This window comes from Doryrhamphus excisus, unplaced genomic scaffold (genome assembly GCF_037039965.1).
Source record: "Doryrhamphus excisus strain RoL-2023G ecotype Guam unplaced genomic scaffold, RoL_Dexc_Guam_v1.1 HiC_scaffold_24, whole genome shotgun sequence".
Classification (NCBI taxonomy): Eukaryota; Metazoa; Chordata; class Actinopteri; order Syngnathiformes; family Syngnathidae; genus Doryrhamphus; species Doryrhamphus excisus.
In genome coordinates this window covers 7318958-7343521 of record NW_027621862.1, presented here as the reverse complement: position 1 = coordinate 7343521, position 24564 = coordinate 7318958, and the positions used below count along the sequence as shown (strand labels likewise).

Genomic DNA, 24564 nt, shown 5'->3' with positions numbered 1-24564 from the left:
CATTCCCAGACACCTGCAAGATTAGTGGTGCTGGCAGTTGCTGGTCAGCGTCATGGAATGTTCCTGCTTCAAAACACTCAAGACTATTGTCTATTGTCTAAGCAAACGGATATAAGGGTGATAACTTAACACTATAATAATTGTAATTACATTTTATTCTAACAGTTAGTCCAGATGAACAGCCTAGTTATTTGTGTCAGTCCCAGGGACCATTTCTAGACCCTTGTGTGACACTTGTGTTGGACTCTTTTGGAGAGCCCTTGCATTCTTCCCAATTGGTAAACCCTTTGTATCGGTGCCAAATATACGGGATACTCCCCCTGCTGACCGAATGACACACGACAAATGGCGTCGTCTCAACGTTGGAGCAGTTTATGTCTAGAAGACTAAAGGCAGCATTGCCAGGGTGACTTGCTCGGCTGGCGCTGTGGCTTAGCTGGTCAAAGTGCCTGTCTTGTAAACAGGAAATCCTGGGTTCAAATCCCAGCAGTGCCTAGCTGATTGGTCTGTGAAACTTTGGCAGCTGATTTCTGACCCACGTACCTCTTTTCATCACTTGCCCTTCAAAAACGAGTCAATGGTGCATCCACAGCTGACATGATTGTTGTGGATCCCGTTACGCGAGAAGGTGCTTGAACCTAAAGAGGATGACATTGTGATGTTTTGTCATTCAGCAGCACTTTGCAGAGGCTCATCCACTTGATAGTTTAATTGTTTTCTCTTACAGTGTGTCCCCACGTGGCATTGGTGGTTCAGTGGTAGAATTCTCGCTTGCCAAGTGGGGGCCGCGTGTGTGGTGTTGACATTTGCTGCCAGCCAATCAGGATGCGAGAGAGACGTCAGAGAAGCAGAGAGACTTCAGAGAAATGAAGTCAGTGTTTTCAAATCCCGTCTAAGCCATTAGTCAAGTCACTGTTTTCTTCTCCACAAGATTATTTTTTCCAATTAATCTCTATATCATTACAAACTATTGCTATCTGTCACGCCCTGTGTGGGTTTGCACGTGACAGTTTATGTTTGAGTTCCCGGTCTAGGTTTTGGTTTCCATTTAGAACTCTTTTTGTGTTGGACTTCCTCTTTTGCCTTGTCTGCCTTAGTTGCCATAGTTACCCACACCTGTCCCTAATTTGTGTATCTATTTAGTTCAGGTGTGTGCGTCTCCCTGTGTGGGATCATTGTATAGTTTGTCCGTCAGCTAGTTGAGTTGCCTTTTCCTGCTGCTGCAATTAATGCATGAAATAAATATTATTTACCTGCATTTGGTCCTGCTCTCTGCATCCTGGGGTCGCACCTCAACAAAGACATGCCGTACCGTGACACTATAAGGCTTATATTGATACCAGTGCTTGAAATAAAATACAAAATCAATGCAATGTAACAAAGAATATTTATTTATCAGGTTGCCACACTCAAGAACACTCTCAATAATAATAAAAAATAATAATAATCCACATGTAAGCAGATATGAATAATAAATATATTGTTCACTTATTTTGCCGTCTTTGTTTCTCCTTTTCATAGAAAGGAGAGGCCTGGAAATCCCTCCAGCTCATCTCTTTTTTTATCCTGTGCTCTCTATAGATGGAGAACACTTTGGCTGGGCAGTAGATGGATGTGGGGGCTTTTCGGGCCCAGCTTCAGCTGCATCCTGCAGAAGCACTTTCGGACAGGGGGTGGAGGAGATTCCTCCCTCTTCCTCTTCTTCTGCTGTTTTTCCTCCACCCTTTTCTTGTCTCATCCAGCTCTTCCTGGAAGAAGTCTGTTTGACTGAACTCTTTAAACGGCATCTTAGGGTCTGTCAGACCTTCTGCAGCAATAAGAGTATCTGACTGGGCCTTGTTGATAAAAGTCATGTGTTGATGTCCCATCCGCTTGATATTTTGAGGTGGTGAAATAACCATAGCTGCAGGCAGTGTCACGACAGGCACAGCAGTGGTAGTGCTTAGCAACTACCAAAGCTGCTGTGTATGTTGCAGTTTCTCTGGGCTGGTATTTAGTGAAGATGATGTGTTGAGAAATTTACTGTTGTGTTTTATGTATTTAGAAATGTGCAATTTTGTTGGATGCAGCATGCTGTTGGGGTCTTTGCTAGTGTTTATCTAGGAGATCATCAATTGTGGACTTCATTGGAGTCGGCCAGCGCTTGTGGTCCAACAGAAATACCCTCCCTCCAGTCTTCACTGGTCCAGTTGGGGCAGCAGTTGGAGAAGTTTGGATGGGCAATCTTTTTTGGGCTCTAAGCAAATAAAACTATGAAAAACACATTTGTAATTTGGTTCAAACAAGATGCAACTATGAGAACAAAGGGACACATGATTAAGTTTTTACCTGGCTTTGCTTTGGCTGAAGCTCAGTTAGAGAAATTTCACAAATAATTATAACATACAAATAACTGTTGCTAATGCTAATAGGTATACTACGTGTAATAGGTATACTCCGGCGGTGTCAGGTTCAAACTCCTGTGACAACTTGTAAAAACACTTAAATACAGAAATACAGAAGAGACAGACAACAATATTCAAAGTTACTCGCAGCGAGGAGACCCAGTGACATGCCGCTGCACTCTGAATATGCAGTTCACACTCCTCTCCTTTTATTCTCTTTCGGGGGTCCCTACTACATGGTCGTGCAACTCTAAGGGGGGGTGGAGAAGGCAGTTGCACGAGCTGTATTTGTTTGTCTATGTGAGTGTGTATGTATGTGAGAGCAATTACTTTTAATGTTTTATGAGTTCTTATCTTGACACATTCTTGCAGGATTAACATGAGCATCCGCAGGGTCGCTGTTGGCGCATCCAGGCACCTCCAGGACCTGGGGGTCGCTGGGGGTCTCTAATCAGGGTCACAGGAACATTCCTTCTTCAGCACATTCAAACACTTTCTATTGTCTAAGCAAATGGATATAAGGGTGATAACTAACAAAATAATACTTGTATCTACATTTTATTCTAACAGGCGGTCGTAAATAGCAAACAATAGCGGAAGTGGCACCGCCACACCACGAACACCCACATAAAAACATGAAAGCAGAGCAGTTCAAAGACAAAATATTTAGAAGTATTTGTGCTGTTTCACTTTTACTGTAGTTTACCATGTTTTTGTGATGAAACCTGGGATTGAACCAGGGACCTTCAGATAGTCAGTCGAACGCTCTCCCAACTAAGCAATTTCAGCTGCAAAGGTGTTCCTCTGCATTTTCTGTCTGGGCGAAATGTGGGGGTAGGATGAAGCTGCGTCTGTGCCACATCTGTGGCTGTGTACGTGGTCCAGTGTGTTCTCATCTTGGGTTGGAATGTCCCCATGCTGGTAACGGGTGGGGAATACAAACCGTTTGATGAGGATAAGCGGTACAGAAAATTGATGGAGTTCATTGGTTGAAGTCTCCAGCTACCATAAAAATGGTCATGGGCCACGAGCCTGTTCTGAATTCCCCTTTGGCCAATCGACACCACATCAACTCAGCAGCAGTCCTCGTTAGTATAGTGGACAGTATCTCCGCCTGTCATGGCGGGTTTTGATTCCCCGACGGGGAGTTTCTCCTTTTTATGTCACGTTGAACCTTGAGCAGGGCTGCGTTTGCAACAACCAGTCGGGTAAAACAAACCCTTCTCACTCGAACAAGACCTCTCTTAATCTTCTTCTTAAGGTGTTCAGGTGTCTTGTACAATCTGACAGCCTTTTGCTGCCAAATCATTCCAGTAGTGGATAATGGAGCTGACCAGGAAAATGCCAGCTGTGGGATTTCAACCAGTGCCTCCCGAGCGTAAGGAACCTTAATCTGGCGCTTTCGATCCACCCTCATCCACCCAACCTAAAATGGTGCCCTGATCAGGAAAAAACTGTGACCTTGTGAGGTTTGCTGACAACAGAGGACACTCAAAAGGAGCCGCACAAAGCAGGGTACTTGTACAGATGTTAGCAGCAGAGTGGCGCAGCGGTAGCGTGCTGGGCCCATAACCCAGAGGTCGATGGATCGAAACCATCCTCTGCTATGGCTGTACTCTTTACGTGTCCTTTGAAGAGCTTGCAGATGTACTGTCTTTGTTCCTTAGCTGACCTGGTCCAGTAAAGAGTTCACACTTGCTTTACTGATGTCCTCCATGCATTTATTGCTCTCGAGTGCATTCACATGCCAATGCGGGACATTGAAGCATCGTGAAACACCCTAACTGTCCTCACTGGTCCATCGTCACTCTTATGGCCAGTTTCTGTTCATTTCGGGGAACCTCCTCCTCTTTGACGATCACCACATCTCCAACTTGCATGTTTCTTCTTGGCGTATGCCATCTTTGTCTCAGAGCAATGTTGGTCAGATACTCCTTCCAGAACTGTTCCGATAAATATTGCACTTGTCTCCATCTCATTGTAGTATACAAGTCCATCCATCTATCCATTTTCCTCCGCTTTTCCAGGTCCGGGTCGCGGGGGCAGCAGTCTTAGTGGGGAAGCCCAGACTTCCCGGTCCCCGGCCACCGAGAGGACACCAAGGCGTTCCCAGGCCAGCTGTGAGACATAATCCCTCCAGCGTGTCCTAGGTCTGCCCCGGGGCCTTTTCCCGGAACACCTCACCAGGGAGGCGTCCGGGAGGCATCCGGACTAGATGCCCGAGCCACCTCTACTGACTCCTCTCGATGTGAAGGAGAAGCGGCTCTACTCTGAGCCCTCCCGGATGACTGAGCTCCTCACCCTATCTCTTAGGGTGAGTCCAGCTACCCTATGGAGGAAACTCATTTCAGCCGCCTGTATCCGAGATGTCATTCTTTCGGTCATGACACAAAGCTCATGACCATAGGTGAGGGTGGGAACATAGATCGACCGGTAAATTGAGAGCTTTTTAACCACGACGGTCCGGTACAGCGACCGCATTACTGCCAAGGCTGCGCGATCCGTCTGTCGACCTCACGCTCCCACTTTCCCTCACGCGTGAACAAGACCCCAAGATACCTAAACTCCTCCACCTGGGGTAGGACCTCATTCCCTTTTCCGACTGAGAACCGTGGCCTCTGATTTGGAGATACTCAAATTTGGAGTCTCATCCCAGATGCTTCACACTCAGATGCAAACCGTCCCAGTAAATGCTGAAGGTCACAGCCCGAAGAGGCCATAAGAACCACATCATCTGCAAATAGCAGAGATGAGATTCTAAGGCCCCTGAAACAGACTCCCTCAACACCTTGGCTGTCCATGAAAATTGAAAAAAAACTGGTTCTTGGGACATGGAATGTCACTTCTCTGGTGGGGAAGGAACCTGAACATGTGCAAGAGGTTGAGATATTCCGACTAGACAGTTGGACTCACCTCGACCCACAGTTTGGGTTCCGGAACCAAACTCCTCGAGAGGGGCTGGACCTTGTTCTACTCTGGAGTTGCTGCAGGGGAGCGGCAGCGAGCTGGTGTGGGCTTATTAATAGACCCCCGGCTTGGTGCCTCTGTGTTGGAGTCAGCCCCGGTGAACGAGAGGGTAATTTCCCTACGCCTTCGGGCTGGGGAAAAGCTCCTGACTGTCATTTGTGCGTAGGCGCCAAACGGGAGATCGGAGACTACAACGCCCATGTGGGCAATGACAGTGTGACCTGAACGGGCGTGATTGGGAGGAACGGCCTCCCTGACCTGAACCCATGCGGTGTGATGTTATTGGACTTCTGTGCGAACCACAGTTTGTCCATAACTAACACCATGTTCAAACATAGGGATGTCCATAAGTGCACTTGGCACCAGGACACCATGGGCCTCAGGTCTATGATTGACTTTGTTGTCGTATCATCAGACCTGCGTCCGCATGTTCTGGACAGGCAGGTGAAGAGAGGGGCTGAGCTGTCAACTGATAACCACCTGGTGATGAGTTGGATTAGATGGCGGGGGAGGATGCTGGACAGACCTGGTAGACCCAAACAAGTAGTGAGGGTGTGCTGGGAACGTCTGGCAGAGTCTCCCATTCGTCGAGTCTTCAACTCTCACCTCTGGCAGAGCTCCACCTGCATCCCGGGGGGAAGCACCGGCGGTCGGTGCCAGTCGTGGCGGCAGGCCCCGAACCGGATGGTGGATACCAGAGGTCAGGGCCGCCGTCAAGCTGAAGAAGGAGTCCTATCCAGCATTGATGGCTTGTGGGACTCCGGAAGCAGCTGACAGGTACTGTCAGGCCAAATGGTTCGCGACTCCGGCGGTTGTCGAGGCAAAAACTCGGGTGTGGGAGGAATTCGGTGAGGCCATGGAGCACGACTTTCGGTCGGTTCTGGCAAACCATCCGGCGCCTCTGAAAAGGGAAGCAGTGCCCAGTCCACACTGTTTACAGTGGAGACGAGGCCTGCTGACCTCGACTGGGGATGTAGTCGGATGGTGGAAGGAATACTTTGAGGCCCTTCTCAATTCCACTGACATACCTTCCATAGAGGAAGCAGAGTCTGAAGCAGAGTGTCTGACAAGTCCTCCCTGACAAATTTACCAGGTGGTCAGAATCAGAATCAGAAATGGTTTTATTGCCGGGTATGATCAAACGCATACTCGGAATTTGTTTTGGTGAAGTAGGTGCAGACACATCTATTAAAAAATGAAAATACAAAATATACAGAATGCAGTAAAAGTATATGTACACAGTCTGTTTTTTGTTTGTTATTCCGGAAGTGCAGTCTGATTGTTTTTCCTAAGAGTCCAAACTGAGCGTTAATTTAACACATATAGAGTGTCAAAGTGGCAGAATGAGGCAGAGGTGGGGTGTGAACAGTGCCAGGGGGTTCCGGGCCTTGTTGATGAGGCTGACAGCAGATGGGAAGAAACTGTTCTTGTGGCATGAGGTTTTGGTCCTGATGGACCGCAGCCTCCTCTCAAAGAGACTGTATCCGGGGTGAGAGAGATCGGCCACAATCCTTTCTGCACGCCTCAGGGTCCTGGAGGCGTACAGATCCTGGAGGGATGGAAGATTGCAGGAGGTGAGGATGGACTCAATGATGGGGGTGTAGAAGTGCACCATCATTGTCTTTGGCAGGATTAATTTTTTCAGCTGCCATAGGAACGTAGGAAGTACATCCTCTGCTGTGCCTTCTTGATGAGGGAGCTGATGTTCGGCTCCCACTGGAGGTCTTGGGAGATGATGGTACCCAGGAAGCGGAAGGACTCCACAATGTCAATCGTAGAGTCACAGAGGGTGATGGGGACAGGAGAGGCTGAGTTCTTCCTGTTGTCCACAACCATCTACACTGTTTTTAGGGTGTTGAGCTTCAGGTTGTTCAGGTTGCACCAAGTCGCCAGATGGTCAACCTCCCACCTGTAGGTGAACTTGTCGCCGTCAGAGACGAGTCCGATGAGGGTGGTGTCGTCCGCAAACTTCAGGAGCTTGACAGACTGGTGACTGGAGGTGCAACTGTTTGTGTACAGGAAGAGCAGAGGAGAAAGAACACAGCCCTGGGGGGATCCGGTGCTGACGGTTTTTGTATCTGAGATGTGTTTGCCCAGCTTCACGCACTGTTTCCTGTCAGACAGGAAGTCTGTAATCCACCTGCAGGTGGAGTCAGGCATGCTCAGCTGGGAGAGCTTCTCCTGGAGCAGAGTTGGGAGGATGGTGTTGAAGGCGGAGCTGAAGTCCACAAACAAGATCCTAGCATAGGTTCCTGCGGAGTCCAGGTGCTGGAGGACCAACACACCGAGGCAGCCCTCTGCGGCGCCATTTTGGAAACACGTGGTGGCATGGGAATAGATGACTACATGGTAATCAGGTGGTTAGGTGTCAGTGGTTCCAGACACATGGGTTGTTTACATTGTCCACAGTAAGAGGGTGATTATTCACAACAGACATGGCTTCATAAAGAAAGGTTCTCAAGGAACTGTCATTCAACCTGCCAGCACTGTTTGCTAGGACTGAAATGAGCATGCTTCTGATGGTTCTGATCTGGCGCTCCCAAACACCTCCCATATGGCTTGCATTTATGACAAAGTTGCATTGCTTGTCTGCCAGGTATTCTGCTACTCTTTCTGTGTTTATTTCCTTTAGTGACTTTTCCATTTCATTTTCAGTTCAAACTAAGTATGTTCCTTGATATGATCGGATGTGCCAAACAGCACCTCTGATGGCAAAGAAGCATTTTAGGGCATTGATGAATGAGTCAGTGGTCATGTCCTCGAGCATCTCTATGTGAACACCTCCAGAACATAGACAAGTGAATAGTAGGCCGTACTGTTTTTGTTCTTTACGCCCTTGTTTTGTGTGAAAGGGGCCAAAACAATCCATGCCACCATAGGTAATTGGTGGGGAAGGCTCAATGCAGTCTTGAGGTAAGTTAGCCATCTTTTGTTCCTCCGTTGCTCCTCGAGCTTTCCGGCATGGGATGCACTGTTGACTATGTTGAGCCGCTGCTTTGCTCCCTCCCACGATCCAGTAGTCAGTTAATTCAAGAACCAATATAGTTCTGAGAATGGACCTTAGCTCAAATGGCATAGCACTTGCTTTGCATGTGAGAGGTAGCGGGATTGATTGCCTAAATTCTACAAGGAATGCTTTGTTTTATTGGCTAATTGTAGGCCATTCGCCATAGCGCACTCCAAGGTTACAGAGGTCAAAGGTAAGCTTATATTCAGCAGCACAGTGGCGAAAGGTAAATTTATGTGCATTACCGTTTCCACAGGTTCCCGATTGGTACAACCCGGCATTAATACCTCTTAGTGTAATTCTACCTTACTGGTGGATGCCTTCTTCTGGCCGATCCTCAGGGCTGACCTCTGGTGGTGGTGCGGTGGACCCGGCGTGAGTGATAGGTTACCGACCGAGAACATGACTGGTGTTTGTGCCCCGATTTCTTTCCTTCCTCCAATAACAGTATTGTTAATTGATGTGGAGCGCCTATAGTGCTACTTCCGTAGGGTCTCACCTCATGCCACCGGACGCCCTGAGGACCAGACAAGGTGTGTAAACCCCAACCTGACGTACACTGACGCCATAGGTGCCCTTGGATAGGTTTTTCTTGTGATGGTGTCCTGTTGGTTATGAGGGCGGGGTGTTGTTGACGGGGGCTTTTGTTGTTCCTTCACGGTCCGCATTCTTTGCACTCGGGGTCTAAATTTTGGGTAGAGGACAATGGGGTCGCCGCCCCCATTGATCTGCTTCATGCAGTCACGGTGCGTGAACTGTTTTTGTGTCCGTGTCAGATGCACAGGATTTCCTTTTCTACTAAAGGCACCATTGTCAAGTTTGCATGCTTCGCAGGCCCAATGCTTAGAATTACATGCTTAGAAAAGAGGGGCTCATTGGTTCCAATTCCAGCAGTCCTCTACTGGTATTTCCATGACTCTGGTTTTTATACTTTTTATCAGAGGTCACGTTGAGGTACAAAGACTGTTTTCAGGAGAAATGCCACCCTGACCCTCCAGAGTCCACTTTTTAAAAGGCATTCATACACTGCGTTTTGTTTTCCATGTGGTTATTATGTTATGTTAGTCCAGATTAACAGCCTAGTTATTTGTGTCAGTCCCAGGGACCATTTCTAGACCCTCTTGTGACACTTGTGTTGGACTCTTTTGGAGAGCCCTTGCATTCCTCCCAATTGGTAAACCCTTTGTATCGGTGCCAAATACATACGGGATTCCCCACCTGCTGACCAAATGACACACGACAAGTGGCGTTGTCTCAACGTTGCAAGCAGTTAATGTCTAGAAGAGTAAAGGCAGCATTGCCGGGGTTACTTGCTCAGCTGGCGCTGTGGCTTAGCTGGTGAAAGTGCCTGTCTAGTAAACAGGAGATCCTGGGTTCAAATCCCAGCAGTGCCTGGTGCGTGGTCCGTGAAACTTTGACAGCTGAATTTTGATCCACGTACCTCTTTTTGTCACTTGCCCTTCAAAAATGAGTCTACCGTGCATCCACAGCTGACATGATTGTTGTGGATCCCATTACGCCAGAAGGTGCTAAATCCAAAGAGTATGACATTGTGATGTTTTGTCATTCAGCGCCACTTTGCATAGGCTCAGCCACTTGACAGTTTAATTTTTTCTCCGACAGTGTTTCCCCATGTGGCATTGGTTGTTCAGTGGTAGAATTCTAGCTTGCCAATGCAGTGTCAGCTGTGTTGTACAATCTGACAGTCCTTTGCTGCCAAATCCTTCCAGTCATGGATAATGGACCTGACCAGGAAAATGCCAGCTGTGGGATTTCAACCAGTGCCTCCTGAGCGAAAGGAGCCTTAATCTGGCGGTGAATGGTAGGCCCCTTCCCTGAAATGTGAAACCAACCTCGTTTGTCCTCCTACTGTGGTCAAGTACAGTATGCCAGAAGATTTCTGCTCCCTCATCCTCAACACCGAGAAGGCCAAGGAGATGACCGTGCACACAAGGAATAACTTGTTTAAGTAAACCTTTTCGACCTAGCTGACCCAGAAAAAAAGTCAGTCTTTGTTTGTTAAATTATCCCAGTCACCATGAGGATGTGTGCTGGTTTAGTGCATATGCAGAAGTTAGTTCCCATCGTGTAATGATGTTTGGTCTGCTAATGTAATCTGACAGTGTGTACTCCAGGACGCTACAATGCACTTGCATGTTCCATGGTGTAATGGTTTGCACTCTGGACTCTGAATCCAGTGATCCAAGTTCAAGTCTTTGTGGAACCTACTTTCCCTGCAGCAATTGAGTGTTTGGACTGTGTCTTCCTTTAACAGTAAGTGTATGGTGACTTTTTTACTTACTCTACAAATCAGCTGTAACCGTGGATCAGGAGTTCCCCAAATGACGCGAATGTTTGTGACAGCTGATGTCAAGGATCAGCTGGCAGCATGTGAGGAAGAAACTTGGTTTGTGTGCGGGGCTACACAAGTCTGTCCAGTTTCAGTGGTTCGGTGAAGGGTAGTCATCAAGAAGTCATTCTTTGTTTGTTAAATTCTCCCAGTCACCATGAGGATGTGTGCTGGTGAAGTGCATATGCAGAAGTTAGTTCCCATCGTGTAATGATGTTTGGTGTGTCTGAGGGGTTGTAGCTCAGTGGTTGAGCATTTGACTGCAGATCAAGAGGTCTCCAATTCAAGTCCTGATGCACTCCCTTGTTTGAAGAATGAATGCATGGCTCAGACACCCTTGGGAATAGCAACAACTTGTGGTCATGTATCTTGAGTCTGTGTAATATAACTCTAGATTGCTTCCCATTTTGCATGGCCTTTTTTCGATCTTCCAGGACAAACCTACCATCCAAATTTTCAATACCAAATGGCTGGTCACTTTTAATGGACAGTGGACAACAGTTTTCCTAGCTTATCTACACTTATCCTCTTAAATAAACAACTGCACAGTTTATCCTACATCATCTAAACAAATCATCCAAACAAATATCAATCCCACTACCTCTCACATGCAAAGCAAGCGCACTACCATTTGAGCTAATTCTGCTGCTGTTGCAGTGTTGGCAGAGAAGGTCCATGGTGGTCTAGTGGCTAGGATTCAGTGCGCTTTGGATAGGTTTTGACTGGAGATAGGATTTGTCTTCGGTCTCGGTTGAATCGTTGGGGTCATCTTGAAATGCTATCTACGAACTGCTGTCATCAGCTCAGCAGCAGTCCTCGTTAGTATAGTGGAAAGTATCTCCGCCTGTCACATGGAAGACCGGGGTTCGTTACACTGAAGGGGAGTTCCTGTTTTGTATGTGACAATGTCATGTTGAACCTTGAGCAGTGTTGCGGTTGCAACAACCAGTCGGGTAAAACAAACCCTTCTCATGGGAAAAAGACCTCTCTTAATCTTCTTCTCAAAGTGCTCAGCTGTGTTGTACAATCTGACAGTCCTTTGCTCCCAAATCATTCCCGTCGTGGATAATGGACCTGACCAGGAAAATGCCAGCTGTGGGATTTCAACCAGTGCCTGCCGAGCAAAAGGAGCCTTAATCTGGCGCTTTAGACCACTCATCCACACAACGTAAAAACCAAAGGCCTGGATGGCTTAATTCGTAGGATGCATTCAGAGAGTGTCCCTGGGTGGGCTCAAACCACCAGCCTGCCGGTTAACAGCCGAGCCACTGGCCGACCGGCCACAGAGACTCACACCAAAAACCAAAACCACATGGTCCTCATGGGAAATCCCCTGACCCAAAATGTGATCCCAAATACCACTAATGAGTTGACAAGTCTCATGGTTGTTGACGTAATTGGCCAACACTTTTCCTTGTATTTGTACTGATGTAACACGGAATATTTGGTGCATTTTAACCATTGGTCTTTTGGGGCCGTCATGGTGTAAAGACATCTGTTACAATGGAGATCCAGGTGAAATTGCCTGGATCTTCATGGTTGCTGGCTGAATTAGCAGGTTACCTTCCACTTTGACTGATATTACGGCATAATCACTGGGTTTTTTGCATCTTACAAGTTGTTGTTGTCGAGTGGTTAAGGTGATGGATTTGAAATCTGTTGGGTTTTCCCCGCGCAGGTTCAAATCCTGTCGACCACATGCAGTTTTGGGTTCAGTCATGGTGTCAAGACTTTTCTGACGGTGGTGAGTCATGGGAAATCCTCAGACCAAAAATGTGTCAGGGGATCCATGTGAAATCCCCTGACTCATGAGTTGACAAGTCTCATGCTTGTAACAATACTGGCAACCAGTTTCCATTGCATTTCAACTGATATACAGCGACATCATCTGTGAGGTTCTGAGCTTTTGACAAGTTGTTGTCCACGGTTACCACTGTGTATTTGTACTCAAATCAACAAGTAATCACACATTAACGGTCAAGGAAAACACAGTCCAAATGTTTGATTGCTGCAGGGCAAGTTGGTTCCACCAAGACTTGAACTTGGATCACTGGAGTCAAAGTCCAGAGTGCTAACCATTACACCACGGAACCTGCAAGGGTACAGACATTGTCAGGTCCTGAAGTACATCCTGTCAGATTCCATTATTGAACTTGATTGAAGTTGATTGAACTTCACTGATCCTGTTGTTTTGGGAATTGTGTCGAAAGAAAAAGCAATAATCAGGTCAAAGGACAGGGAGGGCTTGTCCAGGAATTGAACTCGGGACCTCTAGACCAACAAGCCCCTGTTTTGACAAATACCTGCGATCCATATTCCCCGGGCAACGCCGCACTGGGGCGTGAGGGCCGGGGTGTTGTTGACAGGGGCTTTTGTTGTTCCTTTACGGTCCGCATTCTCTGCACTCGTGGTCTAAATTTTGGGTAGAGGATAATGGGGTCCACTGCCCCCTTTGATCTGCTCCTTGCAGTCTTGCAGTCTCAGTGACCAAGAGGTTTGTTGCAGCTCTGCTTTTACATGCTGTTTTCTTTACCTCTCCCCGGTCTTTCTGCAGTCTTGTCGAGGGTGTTTCACAGGTGGTTGTCACTGTGGGCTTTTGTTGTTCCTGGGGCACATAAAGAAGAGTGGCCAGTACGGGGGTTGAACCCGTGACCTTGGCGCCACGCTCTGACCAACTGAGCTAACCGACCACAGGACACCATTGCATCAAATGTTTCCAGCTCAAATAAACTAACTCATCCTTAACAGACCGCATTCTCTGTGCTCGTGGTCAAAATTTTGGTTCTCGGACAATGGGGTCATCTGCCCCCATTGGTCATGCAGTCACGGTGGGCGAGAGGTTTGCCGCTGCTCTGCTTTGCCATGCTGTTTTCTTTACCTTTCCCCGGTCGGTTGGCAGCCTTGATGGGGGTGTTTCGCAGTTGACTGGGTTGTGCGCTGTTGGTTATGGGGCCTGGGGGGTTTTGGGCTTTTGTCGCCGCCATGCTGTTTTCCTTGTGGTGGTGTACTGTTAGTTGTTGTCAACGGGGGCTTTTGTTGTTTCTTCACGGTCCGCATTCTCTGCACTCGTGGTCTGAAGAGGATAATGGGGTCCACTGCCCCCATTGATCTGCTCCTTGAGTCTTGGTGACCAAGAGGTTTTTTGCCGCTCTGCTTTGACATGCTGTTTTCTTTACCTTTCCCCGGTCTTGTCGAGGGTGGGTGGTGTGATGTCGGTTATGGGGGCCGGTAAGTTGCCAACCAAGGCTTTTGTTGTTCCTGGAGCACATAAAGAAGAGTGGCTAGTACGGGGGTTGAACCTGTGACCTTGGCGTTATTAGCACCACGCTCTGAGTAACTGAGCTAACCGGCCACATGACACCATTGCAATATTTTATGTTTTTTTTTTATTTTATGTACCCCAAAGCAGACTCAATCGGTACGCTGGGGTCTGAGGGCGATAAGCGGGTATCTGGTGGACACCTTGTTTGTGCTCTTGACATGCATTTCGGGACAGTTTAACAATTGGCTTTTGATGGTGGAACAAGCTAAAACAAGGAAAACAGATTGTTTAGCGTGCCTGGGAGTGGGCCCCTTATTGCAAATAGTTCCCGCTGTGATTTCCGCCGAGTGTCCCTGATGAATACATCCACTGCTCCAGAAGCAGCCTCGGCTAATTGTCGGCCATTCGCCGTAGCGCACCCCGAGGTTACAGAGGTCAAAGGTAAGCCCATATTCAGCAGCACAGTGGCGAAAGGTAAATTTATGTGCATTACCGTTTCCACAGGTTCCCGATTGGTACAACCCGGCATTAATATCTCTTGGTGTAATTCTACCTTACAGATGGATGCCTTCTTCCGGCCGATACTCAGGGCTGACCTCTGGTGGTGGTGCGGTGGACCCGGCGTGAGTGATAGGTTACCGACCGAGAACATGACTGGTGTTTGTGCGCCGATTCCTTTCCTTCTTCCAATGACAGTATTGTCAGTAGATGTGGAGCGCCTAGTGCATAGTGCTACTTCCGTAGGGTCTCACCTCATGCCACCGGCCGCCCTGAGGACCAGGCGAGGTGTGTCAACCTCACCCTGGTTAGACACCCCCAACCCGTACATTGACGCCATAGGTATCCCTCGTGGCGTCCCAGAGGAGTATAAAATTACAGATCAGGTTATATCCAGTTTTGCTTCTATCATCCCTTTGATTTCCATTAACTATAATACCGAAGTGATTCATTATCTGCATTATAACGTTCAGCGTCTCTCTAATCAAACTGAAGAAGCGTTCAGAGCAGTTAGTGTAGCAGTTAGCTACTTCTCTGATGGCCTTCCAGACTTGCATGGCAGTTGACATGCTATAAGCAGAAAAGGGTGGTGTGAGTGTAAGGTACATAAAAGATAAGGTAACATGGTTAAAAAAAAAACAGTTTAAAATGTATAAATATGGTTAGAGCATTTAAGAGTAGTAATAGTTCATGTCATATATATAAAATTCAGTTGTAAAAGAAAAAAGACACCCTACTATTTTTTATATGTTTGTGTCTAAAATAACCAAATCTCCATTGTTGGCGTTTGAGTGTAATACCGCAAGGTCCACTAGGGGGTGCTAGCAGTGATGGCGGTATAGAGTAGGTGACAAAACGACAGAGGAAGAATAAATCCTGAGGGTGAATATACGTCAAGTCATCGTGGATTGTCTTCTTTATTCTGTACCACATGTTAGTATAAAGTAGAAATAATGTATGCAAATGACTGTAAAGAGTGTAGAAGTTGCTAAAGTAAACAGCTGACTGCAAAGTGGTTTGTTATAAATGTTTTGTAGAGCACTTGAGCACATGTGAAATGGCTAACGGCTAATGCTAGCAGTCCTTAATGTATGGTGAATAGCATTCAGCAGGTTAACTGCAATATGTGAAATGTGTTACTGATAGTATTGTACTAAAGATATGTGACAAGTATACATTGGCTGTGGAAATTGTCACTAGATTGACATGTAAAGCCGATGTCTTAACATCACAAATGTTTAGCTGTTCAAATGTTTGTTTAACCAATAATGCTGGAAACAAACGGCCAACTGTTGGTGTAGTCATCTTATGAGATCTGAAGTGCTGTTATTGTTCTGAGAGAAAGAATAAATCCTGAGGGTGAATATACGTCAAGTCATCGTGGATTGTCGTCCTTATTCTGTACCACAGGATTTTCAAGGCATACAACCCCTCCCGGTGGTGGAGGGGCAACATTTTGGGGGTCGTCCGGGATGATTTCTGTGTCCTAGAGCGCAGCAAATCATCAATCCATTGAACCTGTCATCAGTTCATGGACAGACACACCACCATTGTGATCCAAGATGTCAGCACGCGAGTTGCAGCGAAGCATTCAGAAGCAACTGCACCAGTTGATCAGCTCTTCAAACACTGACGTACTCCACAAGTTGACTGCTTCCATTGAAGAAAAGAGGCCTGGGCTGGGGCTTACCACGACAGCGGTAACATAAAGGGAGGGATCCAAACCACACTGCACCCGTGACTCAGCAAACCAAAAGTGGAAAAAAAGGGACCAACAGGGAAACCGCTGCCACTCTGGGCCCTCAGCACCTGCCAACGAAAAATAACGTCCTTAAACGCATAAAAGCAAGGCAACCCTCACACACACTTCAGTAATTAAAAGTCAATTTCAAGAGGGGCTCTGTCAAAGAGGGATTCAGGTAACCCTCTATGGGCTCACGCTGACACTGTTGTCCAGGCTGTATTGCCACTGCTTCAGCCGCGGTGGGTGGGGATGAATGGAGGAGGAAGAAGAAGTGGAATGAAAGAGGCAGGTCCCGGAATTGACACCTCCAAGATCGACTGAGGTCTTAAACTGCCCACACGGACAAGCCAAATATCAGCAAAGGTTGAGCCAGTCACCTGAAGGTTAGATTTTTGATCTGAGTGTCCCGGATTCAAGTCCCTGTTCAGGTGACCAGTGACAGGGTCTCAGGTCCACTTGCAAACGCCTCCTTTTTGCCCTCAAAATACAAGGGCAACAGGGCAATCCCTTGGTTCCACCAAGACTTGAACTTAGACCACTGGATTCAAAGTCTGGGGTGCTAACCATTACACCACGGAACCTGCAAGGGTACAGACAGCGCCGGGCCCTGAAGTACATCCTGTCAGATTACATTAGCGTTGATATAACTTCACTGATGGTGGTGTTCTGGGGATTGTGTGGAAGGGTAGTTCAGGGGCAGGGAGGGCTTTTTTTGTTCCTTCACGGTCCGCATTCTCTGCACTCGTGATGTAAAAGTTTGGATAGAGGATAATAGGGTACACTGCCATCTTTGATCTGCTCCTTGCAGTCTTGGTGACCAAGAGGTTTGTTGCCGCTCTGCTTTGACGTGCTGTTTTCTTTACCTTTCCCCGGTCTTTCTGCGGTCTTGTCGAAGGTGTTTCACTGGTGGGTGGGGTGATGTTGGTTATGGAGACCAGTGGGCTGTCGCCGTGGGCTTTTGTTGTTCCTGGAGCACATAAAGAAGAGTGGCTAGTACGGGGGTTGAACCCGTGACCTTGGCGTTATTAGCACCACGCTCTGACCAACTGAGCTAACCAACCACCGGACGCCATTGCATCAAATGTTTCCAGCTCAAATCAACTAACTCATCCTTAACAGACGCATTCTCTGTGCTCGTGGTCGAAATTTTGGTTCTCGGACAATAGGGTCATCTGCCCCCATTGATCATGCAGTCACGGTGGGCGAGAGGTTTGCTGCTGCTCTGCTTTGCCATGCTGTTTTCTTTACCTTTCCCCGGTCGGTTGGCAGCCTTGATGGGGGTGTTTCGCAGTTGACTGGGTTGTGCGCTGTTGGTTATGGGGCCTGGGGGGTTTTGGGCTTTTGTCCCCGCCATGCTGTTTTCCTTGTGGTGGTGTACTGTTAGCTGTTGTCAACGGGGGCTTTTGTTGTTTCTTCACGGTCCGCATTCTCTGCACTCGTGGTCTGAAGAGGATAATGGGGTCCACTGCCCCCATTGATCTGCTCCTTGAGTCTTGGTGACCAAGAGGTTTTTTGCCGCTCTGCTTTGACATGCTGTTTTCTTTACCTTTCCCCGGTCTTTTCGAGGGTGGGTGGTGTGATGTCGGTTATGGGGGCCGGTAAGTTGCCAACCAAGGCTTTTGTTGTTCCTGGAGCACATAAAGAAGAGTGGCTAGTACGGGGGTTGAACTCGTGACCTTGGCGTTATTAGCACCACGCTCTGACCAACTGAGCTAACCGGCCACAGGACACCATGGCAATATTTTATGTTTTTTTTTTATTTTATGTACCCCGACGCAGACTCAATCGGTACGCTGGGGTCTGAGGGCGGGTACCTGGTGGACACCTTGTTTGTGCTCTTGACAGGTATTTCGGGACAGTTTAACAATTGGCTTTTGATGGTGGAACAAGCTAAAACAAGGAAAACAGATTGTTTAGCGTGCCTGGGAGTGGGCCCCTTATTGCAAATAGTTCCCGCTGTGATTTCCGCCGAGTGTCCCTGATGAATACATCCACTGCTCCAGAAGCAGCCTCGGCTAATTGTCGGCCATTCGCCGTAGCGCACCCCGAGGTTACAGAGGTCAAAGGTAAGCCCATATTCAGCAGCACAGTGGCGAAAGGTAAATTTATGTGCATTACCGTTTCCACAGGTTCCCGATTGGTACAACCCGGCATTAATATCTCTTGGTGTAATTCTACCTTACAGATGGATGCCTTCTTCCGGCCGATACTCAGGGCTGACCTCTGGTGGTGGTGCGGTGGACCCGGCGTGAGTGATAGGTTACCGACCGAGAACATGACTGGTGTTTGTGCGCCGATTCCTTTCCTTCTTCCAATGACAGTATTGTCAGTAGATGTGGAGCGCCTAGTGCATAGTGCTACTTCCGTAGGGTCTCACCTCATGCCACCGGCCGCCCTGAGGACCAGGCGAGGTGTGTCAACCTCACCCTGGTTAGACACCCCCAACCCGTACATTGACGCCATAGGTATCCCTCGTGGCGTCCCAGAGGAGTATAAAATTACAGATCAGGTTATATCCAGTTTTGCTTCTATCATCCCTTTGATTTCCATTAACCATAATACCGAAGTGATTCATTATCTGCATTATAACGTTCAGCGTCTCTCTAATCAAACTGAAGAAGCGTTCAGAGCAGTTAGTGTAGCAGTTAGCTACTTCTCTGATGGCCTTCCAGACTTGCATGGCAGTTGACATGCTATAAGCAGAAAAGGGTGGTGTGAGTGTAAGGTACATAAAAGATAAGGTAACATGGTTTAAAAAAAAACAGTTTAAAACGTATAAATATGGTTAGAGCATTTAAGAGTAGTAATAGTTCATGTCATATATATAAAATTCAGTTGTAAAAGAAAAAAGACACCCTACTATTTTTTATATGTTTGTGTCTAAAATAACCAAATCTCCATTGTTGGCGTTTGAGTGTAATACCGCAAGGTCCACTAGGGGGTGCTAGCAGTGATGGCGGTATAGAGTAGGTGACAAAACGACAGAGGAAGAATAAATCCTGAGGGTGAATATACGTCAAGTCATCGTGGATTGTCTTCTTTATTCTGTACCACATGTTAGTATAAAGTAGAAATAATGTATGCAAATGACTGTAAAGAGTGTAGAAGTTGCTAAAGTAAACAGCTGACTGCAAAGTGGTTTGTTATAAATGTTTTGTAGAGCACTTGAGCACATGTGAAATGGCTAACGGCTAATGCTAGCAGTCCTTAATGTATGGTGAATAGCATTCAGCAGGTTAACTGCAATATGTGAAATGTGTTACTGATAGTATTGTACTAAAGATATGTGACAAGTATACATTGGCTGTGGAAATTGTCACTAGATTGACATGTAAAGCCGATGTCTTAACATCACAAATGTTTAGCTGTTCAAATGTTTGTTTAACCAATAATGCTGGAAACAAACGGCCAACTGTTGGTGTAGTCATCTTATGAGATCTGAAGTGCTGTTATTGTTCTGAGAGAAAGAATAAATCCTGAGGGTGAATATACGTCAAGTCATCGTGGATTGTCGTCCTTATTCTGTACCACAGGATTTTCAAGGCATACAACCCCTCCCGGTGGTGGAGGGGCAACATTTTGGGGGTCGTCCGGGATGATTTCTGTGTCCTAGAGCGCAGCAAATCATCAATCCATTGAACCTGTCATCAGTTCATGGACAGACACACCACCATTGTGATCCAAGATGTCAGCACGCGAGTTGCAGCGAAGCATTCAGAAGCAACTGCACCAGTTGATCAGCTCTTCAAACACTGACGTACTCCACAAGTTGACTGCTTCCATTGAAGAAAAGAGGCCTGGGCTGGGGCTTACCACGACAGCGGTAACATAAAGGGAGGGATCCAAACCACACTGCACCCGTGACTCAGCAAACCAAAAGTGGAAAAAAAGGGACCAACAGGGAAACCGCTGCCACTCTGGGCCCTCAGCACCTGCCAACGAAAAATAACGTCCTTAAACGCATAAAAGCAAGGCAACCCTCACACACACTTCAGTAATTAAAAGTCAATTTCAAGAGGGGCTCTGTCAAAGAGGGATTCAGGTAACCCTCTATGGGCTCACGCTGACACTGTTGTCCAGGCTGTATTGCCACTGCTTCAGCCGCGGTGGGTGGGGATGAATGGAGGAGGAAGAAGAAGTGGAATGAAAGAGGCAGGTCCCGGAATTGACACCTCCAAGATCGACTGAGGTCTTAAACTGCCCACACGGACAAGCCAAATATCAGCAAAGGTTGAGCCAGTCACCTGAAGGTTAGATTTTTGATCTGAGTGTCCCGGATTCAAGTCCCTGTTCAGGTGACCAGTGACAGGGTCTCAGGTCCACTTGCAAACGCCTCCTTTTTGCCCTCAAAATACAAGGGCAACAGGGCAATCCCTTGGTTCCACCAAGACTTGAACTTAGACCACTGGATTCAAAGTCCGGGGTGCTAACCATTACACCACGGAACCTGCAAGGGTACAGACAGCGCCGGGCCCTGAAGTACATCCTGTCAGATTACATTAGCGTTGATATAACTTCACTGATGGTGGTGTTCTGGGGATTGTGTGGAAGGGTAGTTCAGGGGCAGGGAGGGCTTTTTTTGTTCCTTCACGGTCCGCATTCTCTGCACTCGTGATGTAAAAGTTTGGATAGAGGATAATAGGGTACACTGCCATCTTTGATCTGCTCCTTGCAGTCTTGGTGACCAAGAGGTTTGTTGCCGCTCTGCTTTGACGTGCTGTTTTCTTTACCTTTCCCCGGTCTTTCTGCGGTCTTGTCGAAGGTGTTTCACAGGTGGGTGGGGTGATGTTGGTTATGGAGACCAGTGGGCTGTCGCCGTGGGCTTTTGTTGTTCCTGGAGCACATAAAGAAGAGTGGCTAGTACGGGGGTTGAACCCGTGACCTTGGCGTTATTAGCACCACGCTCTGACCAACTGAGCTAACCAACCACCGGACACCATTGCATCAAATGTTTCCAGCTCAAATCAACTAACTCATCCTTAACAGATGCATTCTCTGTGCTCGTGGTCGAAATTTTGGTTCTCGGACAATAGGGTCATCTGCCCCCATTGATCATGCAGTCACGGTGGGCGAGAGGTTTGCTGCTGCTCTGCTTTGCCATGCTGTTTTTTTTACCTTTCCCTGGTCGGTTGGCAGCCTTGATGGGGGTGTTTCGCAGTTGACTGGGTTGTGCGCTGTTGGTTATGGGGCCTGGGGGGTTTTGGGCTTTTGTCCCCGCCATGCTGTTTTCCTTGTGGTGGTGTACTGTTAGCTGTTGTCAACGGGGGCTTTTGTTGTTTCTTCACGGTCCGCATTCTCTGCACTCGTGGTCTGAAGAGGATAATGGGGTCCACTGCCCCCATTGATCTGCTCCTTGAGTCTTGGTGACCAAGAGGTTTTTTGCCGCTCTGCTTTGACATGCTGTTTTCTTTACCTTTCCTTGGTCTTTTCGAGGGTGGGTGGTGTGATGTCGGTTATGGGGGCCGGTAAGTTGCCAACCAAGGCTTTTGTTGTTCCTGGAGCACATAAAGAAGAGTGGCTAGTACGGGGGTTGAACTCGTGACCTTGGCGTTATTAGCACCACGCTCTGACCAACTGAGCTAACCGGCCACAGGACACCACGGCAATATTTTATGTTTTTTTTTTTATTTTATGTACCCCGACGCAGACTCAATCGGTACGCTGGGGTCTGAGGGCGGGTACCTGGTGGACACCTTGTTTGTGCTCTTGACAGGTATTTCGGGACAGTTTAACAATTGGCTTTTGATGGTGGAACAAGCTAAAACAAGGAAAACAGATTGTTTAGCGTGCCTGGGAGTGGGCCCCTTATTGCAAATAGTTCCCGCTGTGATTTCCGCCGAGTGTCCCTGATGAATACATCCACTGCTCCAGAAGCAGCCTCGGCTAATTGTCGGCCATTCGCCGTAGCGCACCCCGAGGTTACAGAGGTCAAAGGTAAGCCCATATTCAGCAGCACAGTGGCGAAAGGTAAATTTATGTGCATTACCGTTTCCACAGGTTCCCGATTGGTACAACCCGGCATTAATATCTCTTGGTGTAATTCTACCTTACAGATGGATGCCTTCTTCCGGCCGATACTCAGGGCTGACCTCTGGTGGTGGTGCGGTGGACCCGGCGTGAGTGATAGGTTACCGACCGAGAACATGACTGGTGTTTGTGCGCCGATTCCTTTCCTTCTTCCAATGACAGTATTGTCAGTAGATGTGGAGCGCCTAGTGCATAGTGCTACTTCCGTAGGGTCTCACCTCATGCCACCGGCCGCCCTGAGGACCAGGCGAGGTGTGTCAACCTCATCCTGGTTAGACACCCCCAACCCGACGTACATTGACGCCATAGGTATCCCTCGTGGCGTCCCAGAGGAGTATAAAATTACAGATCAGGTTATATCCAGTTTTGCTTCTATCATCCCTTTGATTTCCATTAACCATAATACCGAAGTGATTCATTATCTGCATTATAACGTTCAGCGTCTCTCTAATCAAACTGAAGAAGCGTTCAGAGCAGTTAGTGTAGCAGTTAGCTACTTCTCTGATGGCCTTCCAGACTTGCATGGCAGTTGACATGCTATAAGCAGAAAAGGGTGGTGTGAGTGTAAGGTACATAAAAGATAAGGTAACATGGTTTAAAAAAAAACAGTTTAAAACATATAAATATGGTTAGAGCATTTAAGAGTAGTAATAGTTCATGTCATATATATAAAATTCAGTTGTAAAAGAAAAAAAGACACCCTACTATTTTTTATATGTTTGTGTCTAAAATAAACCAAATCTCCATTGTTGGCGTTTGAGTGTAATACCGCAAGGTCCACTAGGGGGTGCTAGCAGTGATGGCGGTATAGAGTAGGTGACAAAACGACAGAGGAAGAATAAATCCTGAGGGTGAATATACGTCAAGTCATCGTGGATTGTCTTGGTATCTATCTTGGTGTCTTCGTATAAAATAGAAATAATGTATGCAAACGACTGTAAAGAGTGTAGAAGTTGCCCCAACGTTGTGGAATGCTCTACCTGTTAATATTAGAGCTGCTACCTCAGTAGAAATGTTCAAGTCCCGACTTGAGATTCATTTCTATACTTTAGCGTTTAGGTAAAAATATTCCCTGCCTGTTTTGACTGCCGCTCCTTCTCTCTCCCATACCCCCCAGGAGAGGCTGTTTGGAAGTTGCCTTGACGGAACTGGACATCTGACGTGGCCTACCTTGTGGAGGCGCTGCAGCAGAGGGATGGTGATCATCTCAAGACCCGCGGCTGCCCAACTGTCCTAATGGCATTACATCTTGGACCTGGACTATTATACTCTCTGTTTATATTTAACTGTCACATGTTAACCTCTCCACATCCATTGCAGCTTGGTCATCCTAGAAGGGGGATTCCCCCATCTGCGGTCCCTTCTCAAGGTTTCTTTATCCCTAATGGGTTTTGAGTTTTTCCTTGCCCTGATGGGGGTTCAGATCAGGGGATGTCGTTTGTCGTCTATTGTCTATCATCTACTGTTGCCTGCTTGTTAAGCCCTTTGAGAATCTTTTGTGATTAAGGGCTATATAAATAAACTTGACTTGACTTGACTTGACTTGGTGCAACACACCCGACCACCTCATGAAAAGCAGAGCTGTCCTTTTCCGGGCGAAACCCATGAACTCGGACTCGGAAGTGCAGTTTGCCCATTTCAGCTGCTCCAAATTTGTCTGCAGGCAAAACTTTAATTTTAACTCAGGTCAATTGGAAAGGTTGGCGAGTCCCAGGGGTTGAACCTGGAATCTTCTGATCCGTAGTCAGATGCGTTATTCATTGCACCCACTGTACTTGACCACAGTAGGAGGACAAAAGAGGTTGGTTTGACATTTAAGGGAAGGGGTCACTTGAACAGGTCTTGAACCCTGGACCCTGCGATTAAAAAGCTGATGCTCTACCAACTGCGCTATACAGGCCCTTGATGAACGAGGAGAACTTACAAGGCAAAAACTTCTGACATACTGTACTTGACCTTGCCATGGACAGAGATGAAGAAGCCCCGGTCCCGAAATTGCTACCGCCAAGATTGACTGAGGTTTCCAAAAAACACAGGTGGTGTCAAATAATAAAGCATATAGATACAGCCTGCAGTTAGCAAGTCATAATCAGAAGGAATATCGACTTTTGACTTCAATATTTATGCAACTGAACAATAAACTCCCTTGCAAAATGGAGCCAGAATGGATACAATCTAGGGTTACAACAGTAACCTTCCCATACCTTTATGGAAACAAACCAAAACCAACCTCACTTGAGTTGGATTGACCTAAGGAACCATGCAAAAAGGGAAACAATCGAGTTATATTACACCGATTCGAGAGACATTACCACAAGTTGTTGC

General features: G+C 47.2%; 7 non-coding genes across 7 annotated transcripts; 2 read left to right on the top strand and 5 right to left on the bottom strand.

Annotated features, from left to right (window-relative positions):
* The first annotated feature begins 421 nt into the window (after positions 1-421).
* Positions 422-495, top strand: trnat-ugu (transfer RNA threonine (anticodon UGU)). Its single transcript has one exon. It is a non-coding gene; the product is annotated as a tRNA-Thr (tRNA).
* Positions 496-9678: 9183 nt separating this feature from the next.
* trnat-agu (transfer RNA threonine (anticodon AGU)) lies at positions 9679-9752 on the top strand. Its single transcript has one exon. It is a non-coding gene; the product is annotated as a tRNA-Thr (tRNA).
* A 2977-nt stretch (positions 9753-12729) lies between these two features.
* Positions 12730-12801, bottom strand: trnaq-uug (transfer RNA glutamine (anticodon UUG)). Its single transcript has one exon. It is a non-coding gene; the product is annotated as a tRNA-Gln (tRNA).
* A 4398-nt stretch (positions 12802-17199) lies between these two features.
* Positions 17200-17273, bottom strand: trnai-aau (transfer RNA isoleucine (anticodon AAU)). The gene has a single exon. It is a non-coding gene; the product is annotated as a tRNA-Ile (tRNA).
* Positions 17274-17860: 587 nt separating this feature from the next.
* trnai-aau (transfer RNA isoleucine (anticodon AAU)) lies at positions 17861-17934 on the bottom strand. Its single transcript has one exon. It is a non-coding gene; the product is annotated as a tRNA-Ile (tRNA).
* A 2654-nt stretch (positions 17935-20588) lies between these two features.
* On the bottom strand, positions 20589-20660 carry trnaq-uug (transfer RNA glutamine (anticodon UUG)). The gene has a single exon. It is a non-coding gene; the product is annotated as a tRNA-Gln (tRNA).
* Positions 20661-21066: 406 nt separating this feature from the next.
* trnai-aau (transfer RNA isoleucine (anticodon AAU)) lies at positions 21067-21140 on the bottom strand. The gene has a single exon. It is a non-coding gene; the product is annotated as a tRNA-Ile (tRNA).
* Positions 21141-24564: the final 3424 nt, after the last annotated feature.